The 24,487-nt window shown below is 38.3% G+C and overlaps 1 long non-coding RNA gene and 1 pseudogene across 1 annotated transcript in view; one reads left to right on the top strand and one right to left on the bottom strand.

Annotated features, from left to right (window-relative positions):
- The window catches only part of LOC110128367 (small ribosomal subunit protein eS19-like), a 72,663-nt pseudogene extending 68,252 nt beyond the window's left edge, over nucleotides 1-4,411 (bottom strand).
- The window catches only part of LOC139036017 (uncharacterized), a 381,278-nt gene that overhangs the window by 287,453 nt on the left and 69,338 nt on the right, over nucleotides 1-24,487 (top strand). The window lies entirely within an intron of this gene.

Genomic DNA, 24,487 nt, shown 5'->3' with positions numbered 1-24,487 from the left:
TCATGGACGTTTGTGACAGGCCAAATTTCAAGGCCCTTTTGAGTGGATTGAATGTCTTACGTACATTTCAGACAGGACCAAATATCTGCTAACCTTAATGTCATGTTGGGGTTTTTCTGGTTATTGAAACGTAAATCCTTTTTTTGCTGTTAAGACAAATAGAAGGAAATATGTAGGGAATTAAATTCACTATGCAACTATGTTACTATAGATGAGGTTTCAGTATTTATCCCGTAGTTTAGCTTGAATATATCTAGAGAGACTTTACTATCTCAATTTGATGAGTTTACTCTCTTCAACCTTGGCCTAGTCTCATTTTGATAAGTTTACATCATGGGGATGATATGAGGAAATTAGATTATTTTATGACTTGTTTACATAATTTTATTTGCCTGAACTACATCTGAACCTGAATTTAAACTTGCAGAAGAGAAGTAACTGATTTTCTGTAAAAGTCTTTCATGTAAATGTGAAGAGATGTTAATTATCAGGACTTGAAAAATTCTTTTAACAAGGTAAAATGTTTGCTTTACTGGGGATTTCCTTGGAGTTGAGAAAGCTGTTTGTGTAGCAAGTCCATTTCTGAGAGAAGATCAATGAGATTGGCTTCAACTTCAAAGGGTGCTCTTTTCCAAATATTTCACATTTATTAGCAGGGAGGAATCACCCAAAGGGATAAAAATATGCTGTGGTTTACAGAGTAGCTCAGAACCTACTGACAATCCTAGTTGATGTTTGCAGTTTGTTCAGGGCCCAATAATCTGGTTTTGCTTGAGAGATGATTTGCTGTGTAGAGGAACATCTACTGTTTCTGATTATCCTATTCACAGGACTACATGACCTTAAGAGCAAAATATTTCATTGGTCCTTCCTGAGCTTCTTTCCTTGGGTGTTGTCAGTGTAGCTCCATGAGCTCTTCCTTGGCCTTCATACATGGTGACTTTATAATTGAAGAATCAGCACATGCTTTTGGGCAAACAGGGGCAGAGATTTCAGACTGACCTCTTTGGGGTTCCTTTTACCTCTCAATCTTGGCTCTTCACCTTCTGGCTGCCATAATCGTTCAGTGATAACTTCACACTACTGGTGTTGGTAGTTCGCCTAGTTTATATAGTGATTTTCAGCATGAAGGTTAATCTAATACAAGCAGCCATACCATAACATATCATAGCATTTCTGTCTTAAAACCATACTTGTATATTTTCTATTTCAGGGACAGCAAATGTTTCCTCTCCTTTCTGAACTTAGAACTAATGCTAATCCAAGTGCAATAGCAAAATTTGACTTCTCTAAGCTTAGGAAATCAAAGCAATAAAGTTTAAGTCATAAAGGTGGACTCCTTGGCAAACTTTCTCCTGTCCGAATTGTTTTTAGGCAACTTATTAGCTGCTACTGGTTGACCATGGGATCTCTCGAGCTTCACCCTTGGCTTAAGATTTGTTGTAAGCTGCCCCTTCTCTCTCACTTCAAAACTGAGGAGTCTCTGTCCCATACTGTCAACTCAGATTGCTCTTTTCTATCCTCTGAGAGCTTAGAGTGCCCGATCCTATTAAAACAGAGTGTGCTCTCAAGTAGCCTTCTTTCTCTAATATGCATGCATGTGTGCATGCTGTTACTCAGTCGTGTCTGACTGTGCAACCCCATGGACTGTAGCCCACTAGGTCCCTCTGTCCATGGGGTTTCCTAGGCAAGAAAGCTGGAGTCGGTTGCCACTTCCTCCTCCAGGGGATCTTTCCGACCCAGGGATCGAACGCACATCGTCTGCATTGCAGTTGAGCCAACTATCTCTAAACTCCAGTCTTTTTCTGCTTCTTCATTTTCTGTTTTTTTTTTAAGAACTTTCCGAAATTCAGGCCTTAGATACCACTTGATAACTCTGAGGCATTTCCCATTCCCCATAAGAAAGAGCCCAAACTCCTTGGACCGGTAAGGACCTTGGTGAGCTGGTCACATCCTACTGTTTCAGCTCCATCTTCAGGCTTACTTTTACCTGTATCAAAGGTTCAATTTCTCGAGATTTTCTTCATGGAACTTTTTTGCAGAACACATCATACCTTTCCTGCTTCTCTAGTTGGATCATGTTGTGCTTCTTCCTTCCTTCTTTCTTTCCCAGAAGAAATCCTACTCACTCATCAAGGTCCACTGAAGCATCATTCTGCTGTGAGACTTTCTTCTCTTCCTTCCCAAGTTTCAGGGGCCCTGGAGAACTGTGACGATCCTGCTGTTGCTGTTTTTACATTTTAAGAACTTGAAACTACTGCTAATTGTTCTAATGTTTTTCTTCTACTGGTCTGTTAGCTTCTGAAAATAGTGCTCAACAGGTAGTAATGGCTTTACAAGTGTTTGTTTTCCATAACTGAGCTGCGGTGAAGACCAGGGTTTGGTCTGGGTCTCAGCCAATTCTTTCCACAGAGGACCATGTGTTTCAGGCCCAGCATGAAAGTCCCTGGGAGGGCACTTTGGGCCAAATAGGTCATTTAGCACTTGTCAACTCATAGCATCAAGGTAGCTGTCTGCTTGCCCTTATGTCTTATCCAATCCCAGACATTATTAAAAATATCAATTTTTAAATACAAAAAAGTCCTTTGCCTGCTGTGCTTAGTCACTCAGTCATGTCTGACTCTTTGCAACCCCAGGGACTGTAGCCTGCCAGGCTCTTCTGGGGATTTTCCAGGCAAGAAAACTGGAGTGGGTTGCCATGGTCTCCTTCAGGGTATCTTCCCAACCCAGGGACCCAAACAGGTCTCCTACATTGCAGGCAGACTCTTTACCATCTGAGCCACCAGGGAAATTCTTTGCCTAATCTCTTCAAAGAAACTAAGTTTTTATACTCTTCCATGTGGGAAAAGGACTGCATGGAAATGATAATACTAATATTTTATCATTCAAGGCATAAGTTGTGTGTATCTCTGTTTAGTTCTGAATTATCATCAGCGTGTATTACCTGGTAGTTCCATGATTCCTTAGTAAGTTAGCTGACTCCTACCTGGGGATGAATTTTTTTAACAGTTGAGTTCAGGGATATTTGGTTTGCTTTTTCAGATTTAGGTGATTTTCTAGCTTACGCTCTGAAAGTCTAAACTGTAATGGAACTTTGAATGAAAAAGGACATCTGCTTGTGCTTGAAGAAGTGGAAAAATGAGATCTCAGTGCTCTGGATACAAAACTTCCCAAACGCATAATGTACTATAAGATTGAAGACACGCCAAGAAGGAAAACAAAACCAGTGAAACCCTTTAGGGCACACCTTAGGACACTTTAATCAGGATGGAACGGAAAAAATAGATTAAATACGGTTATACCAGGAAGAATTATAGAAGGAAAATAGGATATTGGATGTCTCTCTGAAGAGCTGAAGGGGTTTCTGCTGCTTTTGGCTGTTGGAACCGTGTTCGGGTTGTGCTGCAGTGATGGATGCAGAGGGATGAAGATCATTTATTAAGTCCTAAGGATGTGGGGGGCGATCCATGAGGAAGGTACTGAGCTCAACTTCTGATCAGCAGAGAAGCCAGGGCTCTGGGAGGAGTCACAGGGTGGCTCCCTTGGGTGTGGGCGAGTCTGTGGACTTCCTGGGCTCCTGTCAGGCCCTGAAAGTAGGAAAAGCACCAGACACTCTTCCCCAACTACTGTCTTATTCTTGAGGACAATTCAAAATGGAAGCTTCTCCAGTCTGACCTACAGCAGGCTCCAGCGGAGAACTGCTGGGGCTAGAAGTTCCTCCACTTGCCAAGCTCAGCACCCCTGCTCCCCTGCTCTTCAGGGAGCTGCGACGGCTGCTTTCTGTGTGAAAAGTGGAAAAACTGGAGAAATAGATCACTTCTGGGCTCCTGAAACTGAATAGTATCAATGAAAGGAAGTATGGGATCGTGTGATAGATGGGAAAGCCCTAGATGACTCTAGCTTGTGTATATCATAACACTGACCCTGATCAGCAAATGTATATTCCAACAAGACAAGGGGATACAGAAAATTTTAGCTGGAATGGGGGTGGGATGATGGAGTCAGAATCTCCTACAGAGATGTTTTTGAACAGTTGGAGTCTAACTTCCCACCTCCACAGCAGGAAATTATGATGACTCTTCTAGGGAAGCTAGAAGCAACATTTCCCACTTCCCATGGAGGCTTCTTCTTATTTCTAATTGTTTCTACATTCAGTGATTCTTTTTCTTCGATGCATAGATGACTTTCTGTTGAGGCATAGCACATAGAAAAGAAATCACATGAACTAATTGCGTGCACAAGATCATATTATACTATCAGAACGTTTTCATGACATTGCACAGATCATGTTAAACGTACCAGTTGGAACTCTGCACTTTGAAACTGGCACAGCAAGGCCAAGCACTGACTGCTCTCCCCACCCCCAGGCCTCTCTGGCGCTGTTTGAACCTCTTCTTTCCCTGAGGTTCATCGACCTTAAATATTTGGTTAAAGTGGCAACACCGCTCCATTTTTCGGTTTTGGAGAGAGTACACATTTCAACACTAATGATCAGTGTTTCTCTGAATCTCAGATGCCAGCCAGTATGTTAAACTTCTATTCATCAATTCTGAGTGAGCTAGGACTATATGATGAATACTTATAGATTTTCTACCCTGCTGGGGACTTGAAGAACTTTAGTAGGAAAAAAAAAAAGTTAGCTCCTGGTCTCTGCCTTGAGTTGTAAAAATATTCCTCTGAATTAGCATACTTCTCTGAAATGTCCCCATATGTTGATTTTTTAAAAGTGTGCATTAAATGACAAAAACTGTTAGAGCCTGCTCTGAGTCAATATTGACAGCCATCAGATCAGGAACTTTCTCAAGGAAATTAGATTTAACATGAACCATCAGAGAAGAAAAATATGATTCACCAAGCATTAAGCCCTCAACCTCTAACAAATATTATCCCAACAAGCAATTTATTCTCCAGAGAATGAACATAACCTCAATATATTTCATCATTATTTATTATTATATAGAGAAATATACATTAAAAGAAGAAAGATCCTCTAAATTTCTCCAAGGCCTTAGAGCTGATTTTTTGATACTTAATTTAATGCAAACATTCCACATTCACTGGTTAAGTGAAAAGTAACATTAAATGCCACTCTATCTATAGCACGTTTCTTGTTTATTGCATGGAGCTGGCCTGAGGTTTGTTTAAAAAAAAATACCAGATGTGTTTTTTGAGAAATTTATTTGCCTTTGTGTGATGACAGATGCTCTTTGAAATGACAAAGTATGTAATAGCAGTTGGCTATTTGAAATTGGGAAATTCAATTTTTTTCCCCAACTCACATCTAAAAGACAAAGCTCACTGAGGTTTTTTAAAATGTGATCACATTACAAGACTGCCACTTTAAATTATTGTTTCCCGGCTTGGAGGACTAATTAATTCTAAAAGGCAAAGGGTTCATTTAAGAATCGTTTTCCTGTTTTGATTTAGGGGTTGTGTGGTATTAACATAAATTATTGATCTATGCCATAGTCTCCAGTCTAAGCCAAGTTCTTTTTCTCTGTTCCTTAAAACTGAGGATAACACACAGGAGAATGTGACAAATTTTTCACCTTTTATGTGTGAGAAAAAGTTAGCATTCATAAGAGGGGAAAGTCTCTGCAGTGAATAAGTAGTTATTACATTCATGAGAGGGTATCACTGGTTATGGTGCTAACAAGGGTGAAAACATAGAGCCACATAATTATCAAATATATTCCAGTGGTTGCTGAAGAGAGAAAAGTTGATAGTATGGTATATAGATACATGTTTGGAAATTAGCATTCTTATACTTGGTTAGTAGAAATACAAGTGGTAAAACACAGTAGTGGGGGACAATTTCATAATAAAACATTGAAAAATAATTTTGAGTCAGCAATTTTGCATCTAGAAATTTATTATAAAATATGTTTGCAAAGGCACGCATATGTCAATATTTACTGCAATACTGTTGCTATAGGAAAAGTGACCTAGATACCTAACCACTGTGGGTAAAATTAATAATGATTTATTCACTCAACAGTGAGCTTTTATATGAATGCTAGGATACCACTTGGGTAAACATAGGAATACACACACACACACACACACACACACACACACACATATACATACCTAGTTACAAACATACACACATGTATGCATTCATGTGAAGTCACTTGTATCCTTTTCTCCACAATGTATGCATGAACTATTTCTGAAAGAGTGCATGGGAAACTGCTAAGCTATCTCTTCTGAGCAAAGAAACTAAAGACTAGAATGGGAAAATAATATACATTTTTAAATTTATTATAATTCTGTGTTGTCATGAGTTTTATCCATAAGTTGCTTTTTATAGTTATATAAGTATTTGAAAATATTATTTTTTCAGAAGAATTTATTTTAGGATAAACCCTATATTCTTTTTAACTTACATTGTATGTCACTAGGGATAAAATCTCCCTATAGGCTGGCTGGAAAAAATTTGAGTTGTGGTCAGCTCTTGCTGTTTAAGAAGTGATATAGAGAATGCTCAGCACATTTAGGGCTTCCTTTCTGGAGTGGGTAGAGAGATAATGAAAGCAGTGGGGTTGGTCAGAAGTGGATTTATCTTGTCATATATTGTCTGCCTAGCACCTTTCTTTTCCTCGGAAATGTCAAGTTCTCCCTTTGAGAATTTCTCTTCCCTTCCTCTAACCGAATTTCCACAGAATTTTTTGTTTTTTTTTAACCTAACTATGACTCCTTAGCCAGGGTCACCAGAGAGGACATTAGATTTAAGCCCAGCCAAATAGATCCTTCCCTGAGAACAAGTTATCATGAAGTACACACACACACACCCTTACCCACTTAACAATTTTCAAATTAGAAAACGAGAAGTTAAGAATATTTTAAAAATTGTTTATGTTATTGTTCGGTTGCTAAGTCATGCCCAACTCTTTGTGACCCAGTGGACTGCAGCACACCAGACTCCTCTGTCCTCCACTGTCTCCTGGAGTTTGCTCAAATTCCTGCCCATTGAGTCAGTGATGCTATACAACCATCTTATCCTCTTCCATCCCCTTCTCCTCACCCGTCACCCTCTCCTGCCCTCAGTCTTTCTCAACATCAGGGTCTTTTCCAATGGGTTGGCTCTTCATATCATGTGGCCAAAGATTGGAGCTTCAGTTTTAGTAATGGTATTTCCAATGAATATTCAGGGTAGATTTCCTTTAGGATTGACTGGTTTGATCTCCTTGCTGTCCAGGGGACTCTCAAGAGTCTTATCCAGCACCAGTTCAAAAGCATCAGTTTTTAGGTGCTCAGCCTTCTTTATGTTCCAACTCTCACATCTGTACATGACTATTGGAAAAGCAATAACTTTGACTATATGACCTTTGTCAACAAAGTGATGTCTCAGCTTTTTAATATGCTATTTAAGTTTGTCATTACTTTTCTTCCAAGGAGCAAGCATCTTCTAATTTCATGACCACAGTCACTGTATGCAGTGATTTGGGAGCCCAGGAAAATAAAATCTGTCACTGCTTCTACTTTTCCCCCTTCTATTTGCCATGAAGTGATGGGATCAGATGCCATGATTTTAATTGTTTTTTAGTGTTGGGTTTTAAGCCAGCTTTTTCCACTCTCCTCTTTCACTCTCATCAGGACGCTGTTTAGGTCCTCTTCACTTTCTGCCATTAGGATCGTATCATCTGCATATCTGAGGTTGTTGATATTTTTCCTGGCAGTCTTGATTCCAGCTTGTAATTCATCCAGCCTGGCATTTTACCTGATGTACTCTGAATATGAGTTAAATAAGCACGTTGACAATATACAGCCTTGTAGTCCTCCTTTCCTAATTTTGAACCAGTCTGTTGTTCCATGTCCAGTTCTAATTGTTGCTCCTTGATCTACATACAAGTTTCTGAGGAGACAAGTAAGGTGGTTTGGTACTCCCATCCCTTAAAGAATTTTTCACAAGGAAAAGCAGATATATAATAATTACTCCCATAGCTTTTTTTGTTATTTGTCATTTTGATATTATTCCAAATGTGGGTTACAGTAATAGCTTTCATTTTGCTATCCCTGAAATCTTTAAAGGAGAAATTCTTTTCAAAGAAATCCAGAAGATTAAAACAAAACTTTAGTCAGAAATAACAAATCGTGTCTCATTCAATACAACCTGCAGAGCATTGACATCTAGTGCTGTTTATGGTATGCATAACAGGTGCACATATATGCTAAAGTAATTTTTTGGCATCTTCCCTCTAGCCTTTTAATGCCATGGGCTTACCTGCCAACCACCTAGTTAGCACCAGTTCTAGGGCTCCTCAGGCCAAGTAGCCAGCCTCATGGGGACCCAGTCCCACCTGCCAAGAGGCCCAGGACCTGGTCCTACCCGCTAGAGGGCCAACCCCAGCCCTGGCATCATAACCCCTCCTACCAGAAGGCTGATAGCCAAACCCCTCCCCCACAGCCAGAAGGCTGATACTGGTCCCGGGAGCTGCAGCCAGCCACCGCCGGGTGTAGCCCTACACCTAGTGGCCAGCCTCCACGCAGGGCAGGGCCTGGAAGCCGACTCACTAGTGTATCCACGGTAGGCAGCCTTGCCACAGCAGAGTGAACCACTCAGCTCATAAAGGGGATACCCTAGATCAGCAGTCCGCAACATTTTTGGCACCAGGGGCCAGTTTCATGGAAGACAATTTTCCCATGGACCAGGGTTGGGGGGGAGGGTTTCGGGATAATTCAAGTACATTACATTTATTGTGCACTTTATTTCTATTGTTATTACATCAGCTCCATCTCAGATCATCAAGTATTAGATCCCGGAGGTTGGGGACCCCTGCCTTAGATCATATAGCTGTGGTGACCGAGGAGAGCTCACAGAATGTCTCCTACATAAGGCCTCTCCTCCCAGAATGGGATGTAACTGACTTACATAGTAGACACAGGTAAACACAGAGAATTTGGCAAAATGAGATGATAAAGGAGTATGTTCCAATCAAGGGACAAGAGAAAACTCTCTAGAAGAAAAACTAAGCCAAGTAGAGATACCCAAATAAGCCTACCAGACTACCCACAGTAGTCAGCGTGTCACAGCAGAAGAACCCCGCAGCTGTGTATAGGACACCCTTAGAGATAGCTCTGAAGACCAGAGGGAGTGTGCCCCTGGGACTCATAGGTTGTCTACAAGAGTCCATTTTTTTTCCCACGGTCAGGAAATGTAATCAATTCACCAAACACTTAGAAATTTAAAAAAGCAAAGTAGGCTAACTGAGACAATAGAGAAATACTTTCCAAATGATGGAACAAAGTTAAAACCCCAGAAGAAGAATTAGGTGAAGTGGAGATAAGCAATTTACCTGATAAAGAGTTCAAAGTAGTGATCATAAAGATGCTCAAAGAACTTGGGAGGAAAAGGGATGAACACAGTGAGAAGTTTAACAAAGAGTTATAAACAAAGAAAAGCTAAACAGAGTTGAAGAATACAATAAAAATGCATGAAGGAATCAGCAGAAGATTTGATGATAGAGAAATGGATCAGTGGTCTGGAGGACAGGGTGGTAGAAATCACCCTACCTGAACAGAAAACATTTTTTTAATAAGGACCATTTAAGCCTCTGGGACAATATCAAGCATTGTCACATTTGCGTTATAGGAATCCCAGGAGAGAGAGACAGAAAACTTTTTTGAAGTGATACTAGCTGAAAACTTTTCTAACCTGGGAAAGGAATAGATGTCCAAGTCCACAAAACACAGAGAATACTGAACAAGATCAACCCAAAGAGGTCTATACCAAGACACATTATAATTAAAATGGTAAAATTTAATGATAAAAAAATTTTAGCAAGGGAAAAGCGACTCATTTTGCACAAGGAACTTACACAAAACTATCAGCTAGTTTTCAGCAGAGACTTTGCAGGTCACATGTATTAGCATGATACACTTAAAGAAGTGAAAGGAAACAAACTACCATCAAAATACCTAACAAGGCTATTATTCAGATTTGAGGTAAAGGGAAATTATTTTATAGGCAAATACAACCTAAAAGAGTTTACCTCTAAACCAGCATTATAAGAAGTGTTAAGGAGGACTTCTCTAAGTGAAAAAGACTGCAATTAGAAATATGAAAATTACAAAAGGAAAAATCTCATTGATGAAGGCAAATATACAGTAAAGGTAGTAGATGAACCATTTGTAAAGCTAGTAGGAAGGTTAAAAGAAGAAAGTACTAAAAATCACCTAATAGATCCACAATAAATAGTTAAGGGATACATGAAACAAAAAGATGTGAAATAGTGATGTCAGAGACACTAGTGTTAAAATTAAAAGGTCACATACTGCATGAGAGAAGATACTTATAAAGGATAATCTGGTAATGGGTTAATGTCCTAAATATACAAAGAATTATACAACTCAGCATAAAAAAAGAACAATTTGTTTTCAAAAATTGGGAGTTTTGGATTGAACCCAGGTCTCCCGCATTGCAGGCGGATTTTTCACCAGCTGAGCCACAAGGGAAGCCCAAGAATACTGGAGTGTGTAGTCTATCCCTTCTCCAGGGGATCTTCCCGACCAGAAATTCACCCAGGGTCTCCTGCATTGCAGGCAGATTCTCTACCAACTGAGCTATCAGGGAAGCTACCCCACCTCCCCCACCACAAAAGAATGGGCAAAGGATCTGAATAGACATTTTTCTAAAGGAGGTATATAGATGGCCAAAAGATACATGAGAAGATGTTCAGCATCATTCATCAGGGAAATGCAAATCAAAACCCACAATGAGGCACCACTTCACACCTGTCAGAAAGGCTATAATCAAAAAGATAACAAATGGTGGAGAGGATGTGGCAACAAGGGAACCATTATGCAGTGTTGATGTGATTAGGAATTGGTATACCCACTGTGGAAACAGTCTGAAGCCTCTTCAGAATTTAAAGGTAGAGCTGCCATATGATTTAGCAATTCCACTTCTGGGTAATTTCCTGAAGAAAACAAAAACGTAGATTTGAGAAGATATGTGCACCATATGTTCATGTAGATTATTTACAGTGGTCAAGATATGGCAGTAATACAGGGTTCACTGATAGATGAATGAGTAAAGAAGATATGGTTTGTGTATACATACACATACATGTGTGCGTATATACATATATTTATCACATACATATATATATACACACACACAGTAGAATATTAATCAGCCATAAGAAAGGAAAAAATTAGCCATTTGTGACAACATGGATGGAACTTTAGGGTATTATGTGAAGTGAAGAAGTCACACAGAGAAAGACAAATATGTGGAATTTAAAAAATCAATGAACAAACTTAACAAAATAGAAAAATAGTCATAGATACAGAGGACAAACAGGTGGTTGCCAGGCAGGTAGTAGGTGGGAGGATGAGTGAGATAGATGAGCGAGGTTAAGAACTACAAACTGCCAGTTACAAAACTAAATGAGTCACAGGATAAAATGTAATCATTTCATGATGCATGCAAGTCAAATCATTATGCTATATACCTTAAACTGATACAGGGCTGTATGTCAATTGTGGCTTAATAAAACTTGAAGGGGAAAAAAGAGAATTTGAATTGTTTCTGGATGGTTCTCCTGAGAAAAGAGCAGTCCTAGCAACATTAGTAGGATCTAAGTAGGCATGACAAAGGGTAGGTTCAAATGTGTAATGATCAAAATCTGGGCCCTGATGACTTGGCAGACTCAGAGAGGTGTTAGAGTATGAGTGAGCACATGCATCAGCTACTTGGGGCAGGTGTGCCCAGCAGCGAAGTTGTGAGAGATGCTCTTAGAACTGTATGCTTGGACCAGATCATAAAAAGCCATAAATGACATGATGATGGCAGTGTTTAAGCAAAAGAGAGCTGATGACTCAGTGAAAAATAAACTGAACTAGGGAGAAAGTTGTTTTAAATAATTCAGTTAGAGGGATGACAGGGGTATATAAATGGGAACAGGGACATAAATTCATCACCAATCAGTAATTGTGATAGTAACAATGACTAGTATTCACTTATTCAGTATTTGCTCTGCATGGGTACAATTCTTTTTTCTCTTTAATTTTTTAATTATGAAAGTATGATAACACATTTACAGGAGACTGGGAAAATACAAACAAAGTTACATATAATTCCACTATATATTACAGTTATTTTTTAAGCAGATAAATTAAGATTTTTAGTTGGAGTTTCAGTACCAAAAATTGAAACGGAAAAATTAGTAGAATGAACATACAGAGAAGTCGAAGGCTATATAGTAGACCCAAAAAAGCACTATGAACCAGTTCAACCTAATTAAGATTTATACAGTTTTCACCCACCAGTAGGTGGATGTTTTTGAAGGTGCAAAATTTTCATGCTCTAAGGGTATTGAAATCATACAACATTGGTTTTCTTCTCACTGTGGAATTATGTTAGAAATCAGTATCAAAAGATATTTGAAAATAACCCACATATTTTCAAGTGCAGTGTGACATTTGCTAACAGAGATTTTGACTTAGCCATTGAAAGCCTCAGTAAAGTTAGAAGACGGAAAAACACAGAGGGGACTGCGGAGAAGGGAGCATTCAAATGAGAAATTAATATCAAAATGAGAAATTAATATCAAGGATACTTTAAAAAACCCATATATTGAGAAAATAAATATCCACTTTTTAAATGATGGTTGTATCTGTTGTTGTTGTTGAGTCCCTAAGTCGTGTTCAGCTCTTTGAGACCACATGAAATGCAGCATGCCAGGCTTACCTGTCTTTCACTATCTCTTGAGTTTGTTCAAACTCATATCCATTGTGTTGTTGATAGAATTGAACCATCTCATCCTCTGTCACCCACTTCTCTTCCTGCCCTCAGTCTTTCCCATCATCAGGGGTTTTTTCCAGTGAGTCAGCTTTTTGCATAAGATGGCCAAAGTATTGGAGCTTCAGCTTCAGCATTAGTCCTTTCAATGAATATTCAGGACTGATTTCCTTTAGGATTGACTGGTTTGATCTCCTTGCAGTCCAAGGGACTCTCAAGAGTCTTCTCCAACACCACAGTTCAAAAGTATCAATTCTTCAGCATTCAGCCTTGTTTATGGTCCACCTCTCAAATCTGTACATGACTACTAGAGAGACCATAGTTTTGACTGTATGGACCTCTGTCAGTAAAGTAATGGCTCTGCTTTTTAGTAGGCTATTTAGGTTTATAATTGCTTTTCTTCCAAGGAGCAAGTATCTTCTAATTTCATGGCTGCAGTCACCATCTTCAGTGATTTTGGAACCCAAGAAACTAAAATCTATCACTATTTCCATTTATTCTCCATCTCTTTGCCATGAAGTGATGAAACCAGATACCATGATCTTAGTTTTTGAATGCTGAGTTTTAAGCCAGCTTTTTTTCTCTCCTCTTTACCCTTATCAAGAGGCTTTTTAGTTCCTTTTCATTTTCTGCCTTTAGAGTGGTGTCATCTATATATCTGAGTTTCTTGTTACTTCTCCTGGAAATCTTGATTCCAGCTTGTGAGTCATCCAGCCTGGCATTTTGCAAGATGTACTCTTCCTAGAAGTTAAATAAGCAGGGTGACAATATACAGCCTGTCTAACTCCTTTCCCAATTTTGAACCATTCTGTTGTCCCATGTGTGGTTCTAACTGTTGTTTCTTGACCTGTGTCCAGGAGGCAGGTATGGTGGTCTGGTATTACTATCTCTTTAAGAATTTTCCACAGTCTGTTGTGATCCACACAATTAGCATGGTTAATGAAGCAGAAGTAAATGTTCTTTTGGAATTCCCTTGATTTTTCCATGATTCAGTCATGTTGGCAACTTGATTTCTGGTTCCTCTGCCTTTTCTAAATCCAGCTTGTACATCTGGAGGTTCTCAGCTCTCATACTGCTGAAGCCTAACTTGAAGAATGTTGAGCATTAAATACAATATGGAGTCTTGAATAAGGTATGAAAACAAAAAAATGGCCACTAGCATATAATTTTGTGAAATTTGAACAAAATCTATCCTTTAGTTAGTAATTCTGTATCACACATGTCTTCCTGGGTGGCTCAGTGGTAAAGAATATGCCTACCAGGCAGGAGATGTGAGTTTGATCCCTGGGTGGGAAAGATCCCCTGGAGAAGGAAATGGCAACCCACTCCAATATTCTTTCCTGGAAAATCCCATGGACAGAAGAACCGGGTGGGCTATAGTTCATGGACTTGAAAAGAGTTGAGCACAACTTGGGGTCTAAACCACCACCACTATATCATATGTTAATTTCCTGCTTCTTTTTTTAAACAACATATCTTTATATTCTTAGAATTAGATCAGAAGTTTCAAGCCTCATTCAAATTTTTTTTAAAAGTCACTAAGATAATAAATTTTCTAGACTTCTAGTAGTAATACTAGATGCCAAAATACGTGGAACTATGTCAAAGTTTTGAGTGAATATAAATTAGAAATCTAGCGTTCTATTCATACTGAATCAAGCAAGTGGAATAAAAATGTCATAACATTTTGGCTAGGCAAAAATTCATAAATTGTCTAAAATATATGTTATACATGCTATGTATATTTATATGCAAAAACTTTTCTACTACACTTGATAAAGGCTTGAGAAAGAATGGTAACAATAAAAGAGAGAATTTGAAAAAAGTAAGCTAAGTGAAATGGGAGTCCTGAACATGAAATAGAAAAAGTGAAACAAGCTAGATAAAAATAAAAGATTATCATGTCCCATATCTATTCTATAGAAAGGAATGACTGTGGGCTTTGAGGAGCTCAGGAAAGTTTACTTCATAGAAAAAAGAGGTTTTCACTTTTACTGGTAAGAAAATAGAAACAGCCACAGACCAGCTCGGTGATGTGCCGAAAGTACATGGCTGGGGGAGCTTGAGCTAATGTCCATGAAATTATGAGAGACGACTCACTGCCTCTTCCGAGATACTAAGTTGTTACTAAAATGCTCCAGGAATCACATACCTAATGCATCTGACAAACTAGATGAACACAAACATTTCACCAAAGCTGAGTGATTTGGTGGGTTAACTTAATTGCTCATTGTCTCACCAGTTAAAATAATTTTCTGCCTGGAGACAAAGCCAGATACAATCTGAAAGTGACCAGAGCAGGAGTTAAAGTGAACACATAATGTTAGAACCAAAGTGTATATCACACATTCTGAGTTCATTTCTATAAAGTTATTCCACTGTCTCCTGATAGGTTCTGGCCCACCATGTCAAACTCTGGCAACTTGGAGTTATTATCTATTTTATTTGTCTCAAGAGAGAAAGGCTTTCACCCAGATGCAGACATCTGTTTGCTGTTAGAGCTCTTGTTTCTTTCTGGGCTTGCCAACTTTGTCAGTTTAAATGTGTCTTTTAAAATATTCCTTTAGTGTGACGACTGAAGTTGGCTGGTGATAAAATGCAGCACTGTAAGCAGAACTGGGCAAAAAACAAACAAGCAGATCAAAATGGCATGGATATATACACGTGAAACTCAGAAAAAAATGGGATCTATGTGTTCTGGCAGTTTTGTTTAATAAATGTCTTTGTGGGAGGATCAATTCTTAGTCAATAAAAATGTGTTAAAAAGGAAATCCCTGATACTAAAAACAGAATTCCCTGCCTGTTGATTTAATGTAGTTTGTCTTTAAAGCCATAGTTTCTAACAATAGACTATCAAGTAAGCACCAATGAATTTTTTTAAAGTGAACTTTGAAGTTAAACAAATTTTCATGTGAACCATTAAACTTATTTTGAGAATTTATACCTTCTAAATTCAATGTAAAAGTTAACTGAAAGTCAGTTCAGACTTAAAATTGTGTGTATTTTATAAAAGATCTAATGCTTATTTGACAATTCATTTGGGAATAAAAATAAGAATGGCAACAACAGGGCAAAAGGGGACATCTAAGATTTATTTTTCCAAGTGATGAAGACTTCTAACAATATAAAATAATTTGTTTGCATAGACAAAAATAATAAACATCTTTATTTGATTGCTGAGGAGGGCATGGCAACCTTCTCCAGTATACTTCCCTGGAGAATACCATGGGCTGAGGAACCTAGCGGATTACCTAGCGGACGCTGGTCACAAAGAGTCGGACACGACTGAAGCTACTGAGCACAACCCATACTTGATTGCTGCCTTTATGTGTGCGTGCTGAGACACTTCAGTTGTGACCCCATGAACTGTAGACAGCCAGGCTCCTCTGTCCATGGGATTCTACAGGCAAGAATACTGGAGTCGGTTGCCATACCCTCCTCCAGGGGATCTTCCAACCTGGGATCAAACCCGTATCTCTTATGTCTCCTACATTGGCACATGACTTCTTTACCACTAGCACCACCTAGGAAGTCTGAAAGATGGCTTGAAACTAAATTTTTTTGTTAAGGCCCTAGAGCTCATAGCAGGCATATTGTCCTCAGAGGTGTGGAGTCAGTCGTTTGGTGAATACTTCTTTGTAGGTATAGACTCTTGAGGTGGGGACAACATTTGGAAGTCTCATGGTGTCAACTTATTTTTGAATATTCTGAAGAGTAAGAATAAAGCCACTTTGAAATTACTTTTTAGTTTAAGGAGTTCAAAGCCTTTAGCTACTCAGTCAGAAGTGTGTGTGTGTGTGTGTGTGTGTGTGTGTGTGTGAGTGAGTGTGTTGTGTGAATTTAAAGCAACAAATTAAACCTCTTTCCTTTCTTGAGTAGTACAGCTATCATACACTGAAAACTTGCTTTTCACCAACAGTCAAGCGTGTGTTAGAGGGGAAAGACAATTGATGAGAATTAAACCTGAATTCACAGGGAGAGCCCGGGCCTGCGTAAGTGAAAAGCCTTTATTTAGGAAGGAAACAGGGAAAGACCTAAAATGGATTGTTTATTTCCATTGTACTTGAGAAAGAATTAAGATTCAGAATTCCAAATGCCATCGGAAATGACTACCTTTAGGGTACCAGTACATAAGGAAAAGGCCTGAATATCTAAAAATTCAATCCCATTGTCAGATTCATAACAATAAACAATGACAATGTTAAAAATGACTATACTCTTTAAAGAGCTGAATCTCTGCGCTGACCAGTAAATAAGATTACTTACTTTTAAACTACAGTCGTCTAATGTTGCAGGAACTGACCACTCACAAAAAGAATACAACACTTAAAGCAGCAGTGTCCTCTGGACTATTATTGTTTTACGGTGTTTATGCTTCCTTAGCATAGATACATGATCATTTGAGCATTGACACAGCGTTTGAAATTGTTTAGTCCTTTGGGGAGAAAAAGCTTTCACCTTCCATAGGTCATGGCTTTTCTCCTTGCCTTCAGTTTTCAGGAGTCTGTTTCAAGCTAGTACCTTATAGAGTTGGCCTGATCTCTTGTGAGTTATCTTTGAGAAAGAGTATCTTCGGAACTTCTCTCATATAACTTCCAAGCTGCCTTAAAAGACATCCTCCAAGTTCACTTTAAGAGCAGGACTCCAGGAATTTTAAACCACCAGTTTACTGCCACCACCTCCCCGCCCCCACCCCAGAGCATCTTCAACTACTGACTCATGTGACTTCCCACTTCTTCTTAAACGTAAACTTCGTATCATGGAGCGATTAGAAAGCAATCTCCTATTTAAAATAAAGCTGGTTGTTTGAGGTAACACATTGACTAAACATTAGATTATAATCTGTTGTTCAGTCAAAAGGCTCGAGAGCAGGCTTTCAAGCCCTCACCCTGTATTTAGGGCAGAATAAAGCACATTGCAGAAAGGAGAAAGTACTGCATAAATAGGAAACTAAGACAGAAGGCAAGCTTTCTAGATTTCTCAGCTTCACTCTGAGTGGGCTTTGCTGGCCTTCTAACAAGCAGACGTTTTACCTGGGTGGAGAAAAACAGTCAAGATCAGTAATACATTTCTGCCTTGAAACTGTGAGCCTGACAAGATTTATAGTTCTTAAAAAAAAGAAAGGATTTATGCTGTTAAAAGTACAATCTGTAAACAGAGGCGGGTATCTAAGATGGGGTATTAGAGGTTATCACATTGTCCTGCAAGTCTGTGTTTTTGGATCCTAATCTTCTAAACCCAGAAGTCATGCCTGCTAAGCCCCATGGGGCTGCCGAGCTGGGATTGATGGGCTCTATCTCAGGTTATTGGGAGATGGAGGGGGGGTTGGGGCGTATATCCGGTATTTCTCACAGGCAGCCTTCTAATGTTCTTCCTGTAGGTTCAGCTCTAATTCTCTTGACCCTCAAGTCCCTTTGCCCAGATCCCTGCTTTTTAAAAAAAAAAATATTTACTTTTAATTGAAGGATAATTGCTTCACAGAATTGTGTTGGTTTCTGTTTTTGAGTCCCAGTTTCTGTCATCTGCTTCTTACTCCTGCTGTTGGTCTCTGTCTCCTGCAGCTGTTCCCTGAAAACTGTGGGCTCATCTCTCTGACACCAGTGCCTGCTGGTTTAGACTGTTTTATCTCATGTTCTGGCCAGGCATGACTTGATACTCTGCTTTGAACATCCTCACAAGACTCTTCCTCTCTTGGATCTGCTTTCTGGTCACTTGGCCCAATGGGTCCCTCGACTTAGCTTCTTCTTTCTTTGTTTATCCTCCAATTTCCATCAGATTCAGGTTCTCCTCTGGTGAGGCCCACACTGCCATCATTTGGGAATTTTTGATACCCTGTTTTATTCAGGGAAACTATAAGCCAGTGGGTTTGTTTATAGTCAGTTGTTGAACCTCTGTTATTTCACACATGTATGATGCATGCGTGCTAAGTCGCTTCAGTTGTGTCTGACTCTGTGCGATCGTATGGACTGTAACCCACCAGGGTCCTCTGTCCTTGGGATTCTCCAGGCAAGAATGTTGAAGTTTGGCAGAAACCTACACAATTCTGTAAAGCAATTATCCTTAAATTAAAAAATAAATAAATAAGAAATTAAAAACAAAAAGAATTTTGGGGTGGGTTGCCATGCCCTCCTCTGGGGAATCTTCCTGACTCAGGGATCGAACCCATATTTCTTACATCTCCTGCGTTGGCAGGCAAGTTCCTTACCCCTAGCACCACCTGTGAAGCTCTTACATGTATTATAGTTGGCTCTAAATCAGTAAATCATAAGTATTTAACAAAGATGATAGAAAAGTCAAGTCATAATGACACAACAATATCATTTTACAAAGTTTGAGTCTAATGGATTCAAGTACATTCAATATGTTTTCAATTTAGCCTTAGATTATCAGCTTCAGCCATGTTTTCTAATGGAGGAAAAGGAATCTCTCATTTATTACACAAAATACTTACATTGTCTGCAAGTAAAAGCTGTCTGATTAGCTCTAGATAAATCATCAGATCTTACTAGGAGCATCTGCCAGCAGTGATATGAGAAGGGAGAGGATGTGTGAGTGGAACACCGCACACAAGTTGGAAACATTTTTCTTAGTGCGGGTCTAGACAAAGAGGAAAAAGGAAATTAATTGTGGCTATAGAGCAGAAATCCACAGACTGCAAAAAGGCTGTGGCTGTGTGTGTGTATGGGTGTGTGAAAGTGGAATTTTTAAGTAATTATTAGGATAAGTTAATTTATTGATATTGAAGGGATTTGTCACTGATTATTCATCAGGAAATAAATAAAGGTCCTAAATGGCTCCTCTGTTCCTTTAACAAGTGTGATTGTGGATTGGAGAGTCATCTGAATGTGAGACTATCAGTTCACCTCATTATGAAGCAAAGGTGGGGATTTTCACATCTTCACAACAAACTCCCAAAGTTAAGTAAACTCATAGATTCTTGATTACGATAAGTCCAATTACAATGATTCCAAAATTTGGGAGATAGTCACATAAATTTCCTCACGTAATTGAATGTCTGATAAACAAAACCCTAAAGTTTTGTAACTTGGATAGCATGTGTCTGTGCTTTGAAAAAATTTAAAACATCCAGATCAACAACTAGGCCCTTCCAGTAAAATAACTTTAGACATAGAATGTGGAAGTACCGTGTTTGGGAGTTTCATTATTGTTTAGCTGAGTTACTAGTGATTGGTTATCCCGAAAAACCTACATTTGTTAACCCAGAAAGACTAGGATATATGTTAGTGTTAGGTTAGAAATTTCATTGACTTGTGGTCCTACTGATTTCTGTCTGAAGCAGAATTTCAAAATTTGATTATTAAAAGATAATTGCCTTCTTAGCACTGGTATTTAACATTTAGGACAAGAAGAAAACAGGGGGAAAGTAGAATGGAATATTGAAAATAACTATATACACATTTCTAATTTCTTCCTAGTTCCAGATCTGTAATAAGTTTCACTAAGCTTTTCCATTTTAAAAAAATCCTTTTTTTAATGGGAAATTATTACTTATTGGGAAAATAAAGTCTATTTTAATGGAAATTTGATTCTTGACAAACTTCTAGATTTCAAACTAATGGTGGGAAACCCTTCCTGTGAAAGTAACCAGTACTAAGGCAGACACTACAGGATAAAATAGTGTAACAAGTGGTGTTCATCATCTTCACCAGCACATGAAAAGGGCAGGCCCAGGACAATCAGAACATATACTTTTCTATAATAAATTCATGTCAAATCCAAAATTAGGTCTATCTTCCTGACTTCAAATCCCCTGGGAACATAATAAGTATTCTAACCTTATAAGTTCTTATTTTTTAATAAAAATCTTTATTATGTGAAATTAGAATGTCAATACATAGTTGAAATTTTCTAATTTCTTAAGACTATAACGCATTAACCATTATAGATGACCAGCATTGTCTTTATTTTAAACCTCTAAAAATTTAATAAGTTAGTTTTCTAATTAAGTTGACATATTTTAAAGGTTATGACTGAATTACAACTGTTTTCTGGTTACTAAGGCAATCTGCATGCAAAATTAATCAGCCAGTGATAGTCAGCATCTTGTTAATGTTTCTGGTTGACTAGGCAGTTATCTCCGAGTTAATTTCAACTGAGTCCAGTTAGGATTCGATCAACAATGAAAATGATGATAACACATAATACAGAAGACATTATTATTTTCTTATTTTATTTTTTTAGAAGACATTATTCTAAGTCTTGAATTGCATTTTCACTTTGGGTACATTAAGAAGGATAAATACATCTTATACCATGTTTTCTTTTTGCTCTTTTAGACATATAAAACATCAACAGTCTCTAGATCTGGCTGTAGGTTTTAAAATGGATGATTTGAAATTGTTGAAATTTAAAGATTTGATTTAAACATCTTTTTTCCATCAGTGTATTTTTTAAAACTAACATCTAAGGAGAACATTGTACCATGTACATTGAATCAAAAAAACATACCATCCATTCCTTGCCCTTGAGTATTTGACACTAATGTAGAAAACCTACAACTGGAACTTGAACACATTCTCCAATGTCCATGAGGCAAGAACTGTGTGTGTTGTGTAATTTCCACAAATGTGCCTAGAGTAGGTCATTAAATATTTGTTGATCTTATTAATAAATGAAAGAGAGAACTATAAATAACCAGCATGAATTTGGATTTGATGTTTTGAGTAACAGAGGGCTGTCTTAGCTGATGAGCTTTAATATAAACAAAGCATTTAAAGAAAATCACTTACTATTTGAAAATAGCTTCCTAGGGCAAAAGCTAAAGTAATTTTCTTCTCTAATTTTGACTGACTTATTTAATTTTATTGGTTTCCTTCCAGAATGGCTCTCAATTCTATTCAGTTTTCTCAATTCTCATTCCTGTGCTGTAATTGATGCCAATGTCACATCCAAGCAGGATAATGGAAATTGTGTTAAAGCCAGATGGCTTTTTTAATTCTCAGTCACATACTATCTGCATGACCTTGAACAGATCATTGTGCCTCAGTTTTCTCATCTGTGACAGGGGATTAGTACCTACTTCATAGGGTGGCTGTGAGGTTTGAAGTAAGTACAAAGCGTTTGACACAGGGCCTGGCTCATAGTAAGCCTTTATTAACCACCACTGAGGATTATTATTATTATCATTACCACTGCTGTTACTCTGTCCATTAGTCTGCTAACTAGCCTGACATCCCCTGGTTGTGCTCCCTTCTAGTTCATTCTCTGTGGTGCTGCCAGAGTGATCTTTCTAAAATGCCATGCCTCAGACCTTGCAGAGGCCCTCCCCCAAATGTGTCAACTCCTAAACGCTGTCACTCGCCCTTTGATCACAGTCAGCCCCTGCCTCCACGTGGTAAAACTCCAACCTTCAGCCGCAGCTCCATCCTGACATTCTTTGTTACTCAGAGGTACCAAGCTCCCTGTTGGGCCTATGCCTTTGAAGAGGCAGTTTCCTCTGACTGCAGAATTCTTTCCCTTACTATCTCCTGCAGACTTCAGTTGTCTAACTCCTACTTACGCCCATCATACTGAACATTAATACTCCAGGGAGCCTACCTTGGTACCTTAGCCTAGATAGGAATCCCCGCTCCATTATGCATTATTGTAATTTCTGGTGTAATAGTCTGTCTCCACCATTAGATCCTAAACTGTCTGGCTCAGTATTTTCTCTGCAGGATCTATCACACAGAGTCTAACCCCATAGTAAGTGTTTGAGAACATATTTTTGTATGAATGAATACATGAACAAATGAGTGGATAATTACATGATTTTTCATAAACATCAAAGCTTATTCTTCATATAAGTTGAGCTCCTCTATCTTGCTTTCTCCCTTAAAAATGGGAAACTGCTTCTCTGTTCCTGAATATGGTACCTTGTTTCCTGCCTTTATGAATGCACTCCTGCTTTCCTTCTGCCTCTGATGTTCTTCTCCCCTTGGCACATGTGCATCCATCAGTGAAGAGCTCCACGATCATCATCTCTTCCATGTAATTCCTTGCTACAAATACCCCTCCATAGAGTTACCCAGCCACTTATCTGAGCTATGATTGGGGTTGATGCATGCTTCTGTGATTTCACTCTGCTACATATATTTATGTATATATCCTAACTAGAGTATATGAATCTTGAAGGAAGGATTCAAGTCTTATTTTTCTTATCTCCAGAGTTCACATAATACCTAGCACCCATGAGTATTTCAATGGGTAGAAGTTGAATCAGAAGTTAAATCTCACAGAAGCCAACAGAGGTGAGTTTAAGAAGGAAATGCTGTTGAGTATTGTGTGATGGGATAATCCAGAGACACAATTCATGTGATGGGTTGTATTATATAAAACACTAAAATGGCAACCCACTCCAGTACTCTTGTCTGGAAAATTCCATGGACTGAGGAGCCTGGTAGGCTACAGTCCATGGGGTCACAAAGAGTCAGACATGACTGAGTCACTTCACTTTTCACTTTAACCTCAAACATAGGGGAATTAATAGAAGGGATTGCATGATAAACAAGTAGAAGACTTAACACAGTCCTTTCTGTTAAGCACAGAACATCTGCCCCATAGTAAGAATTGCCTTATTATTAGTAACAAGTCTACTATCTGAGTAACTAGTAACAAGTTGTATGAGGATATTTTCTTTCTCCAAGCTCCCACTCTTATTCTAAAGCTCCTGTTAGCTTTCTTGTGAATACTGACATAGGAGAATGGTGAGTCACATTTTTAATTGGCCCCTACCTGATCACCACAAAATATAATCATTTTTTCAAATCTGTATATCTGATCTTGCAGTATGGCTGTTATAGAAGACAATCCTTAAAAACCAAACTTGTTGAAAAATTATGCTTATCTCATGACAGAATGACATTAGGCAGATATTTTAAAATGTCATTTACTATTTGTAATTTAAAATTTTGAGCAGGAAGTGTTAGGAAAACACAAATGAAAATAAATGTGAACTATTTAATCCCAGGTACCATCCTCTCACATCCAATTCACATGTGTTTGGCAAGTATGCTGGACTGAAAACCTTGACCTCAAGCATTTTGAAAAAATCATTTGTATATAGCTTATTAAAAAAAAGTTACAGATATGTTGGACAGGTCTCAGATTGATTCTGTAAACAGAACAAGTGGAGAAGCAAATGATACATGGTTAAGATCATGGGTTCTGGAGTCAAACTTTTTGATTTCAAAACTCATTCCACCCCTTTCTTCTATAGGACTTTTTGGCAAGTGGCTTGATCTGTTTCCTTACCTGTAGAACTCACAGGTGAGGTAAAATAATATCACCAAACTCAAAGAATAATTATGAGATTTAAATAAGACTCTGCTTTGAACAGTATCTAGCACATTGTAAAGGTTCAATAAATATTTGCTGTTATTATTATTAGTTCTACATAAAGGAATATCAATAATAACACAGCTAAGTTAGAATATAGGAAAGACTTGTTAAGACTATTACTAAGAACTGTTATATTTATTTTCTACTCTGTTCTTGATGCTGAGCAAGATGTTCTAGCTGAATGATTTCATTTAGCTTCACAATGGTAGTGTATAAGTATTATTAACCTTATATCATAAAAGAGGAGTTTAAGACTTAGAAAAGTTGCAAAACTTGCTCGAGCTCACAGTACAGAGCCAGATTTCAAACCCCGATGTGTTGGGTTCCTAAGCCAGCACTCTCTACATGTTTCCCTGCTGTTACTCAGATTCTAATGGAAAGCCAGGTTGAGGAAATGGA

Source organism: Odocoileus virginianus, chromosome 1 (assembly GCF_023699985.2).
Source record: "Odocoileus virginianus isolate 20LAN1187 ecotype Illinois chromosome 1, Ovbor_1.2, whole genome shotgun sequence".
NCBI classification, from domain to species: Eukaryota; Metazoa; Chordata; class Mammalia; order Artiodactyla; family Cervidae; genus Odocoileus; species Odocoileus virginianus.
This window is presented reverse-complemented; position numbering and strand designations above follow the sequence as displayed.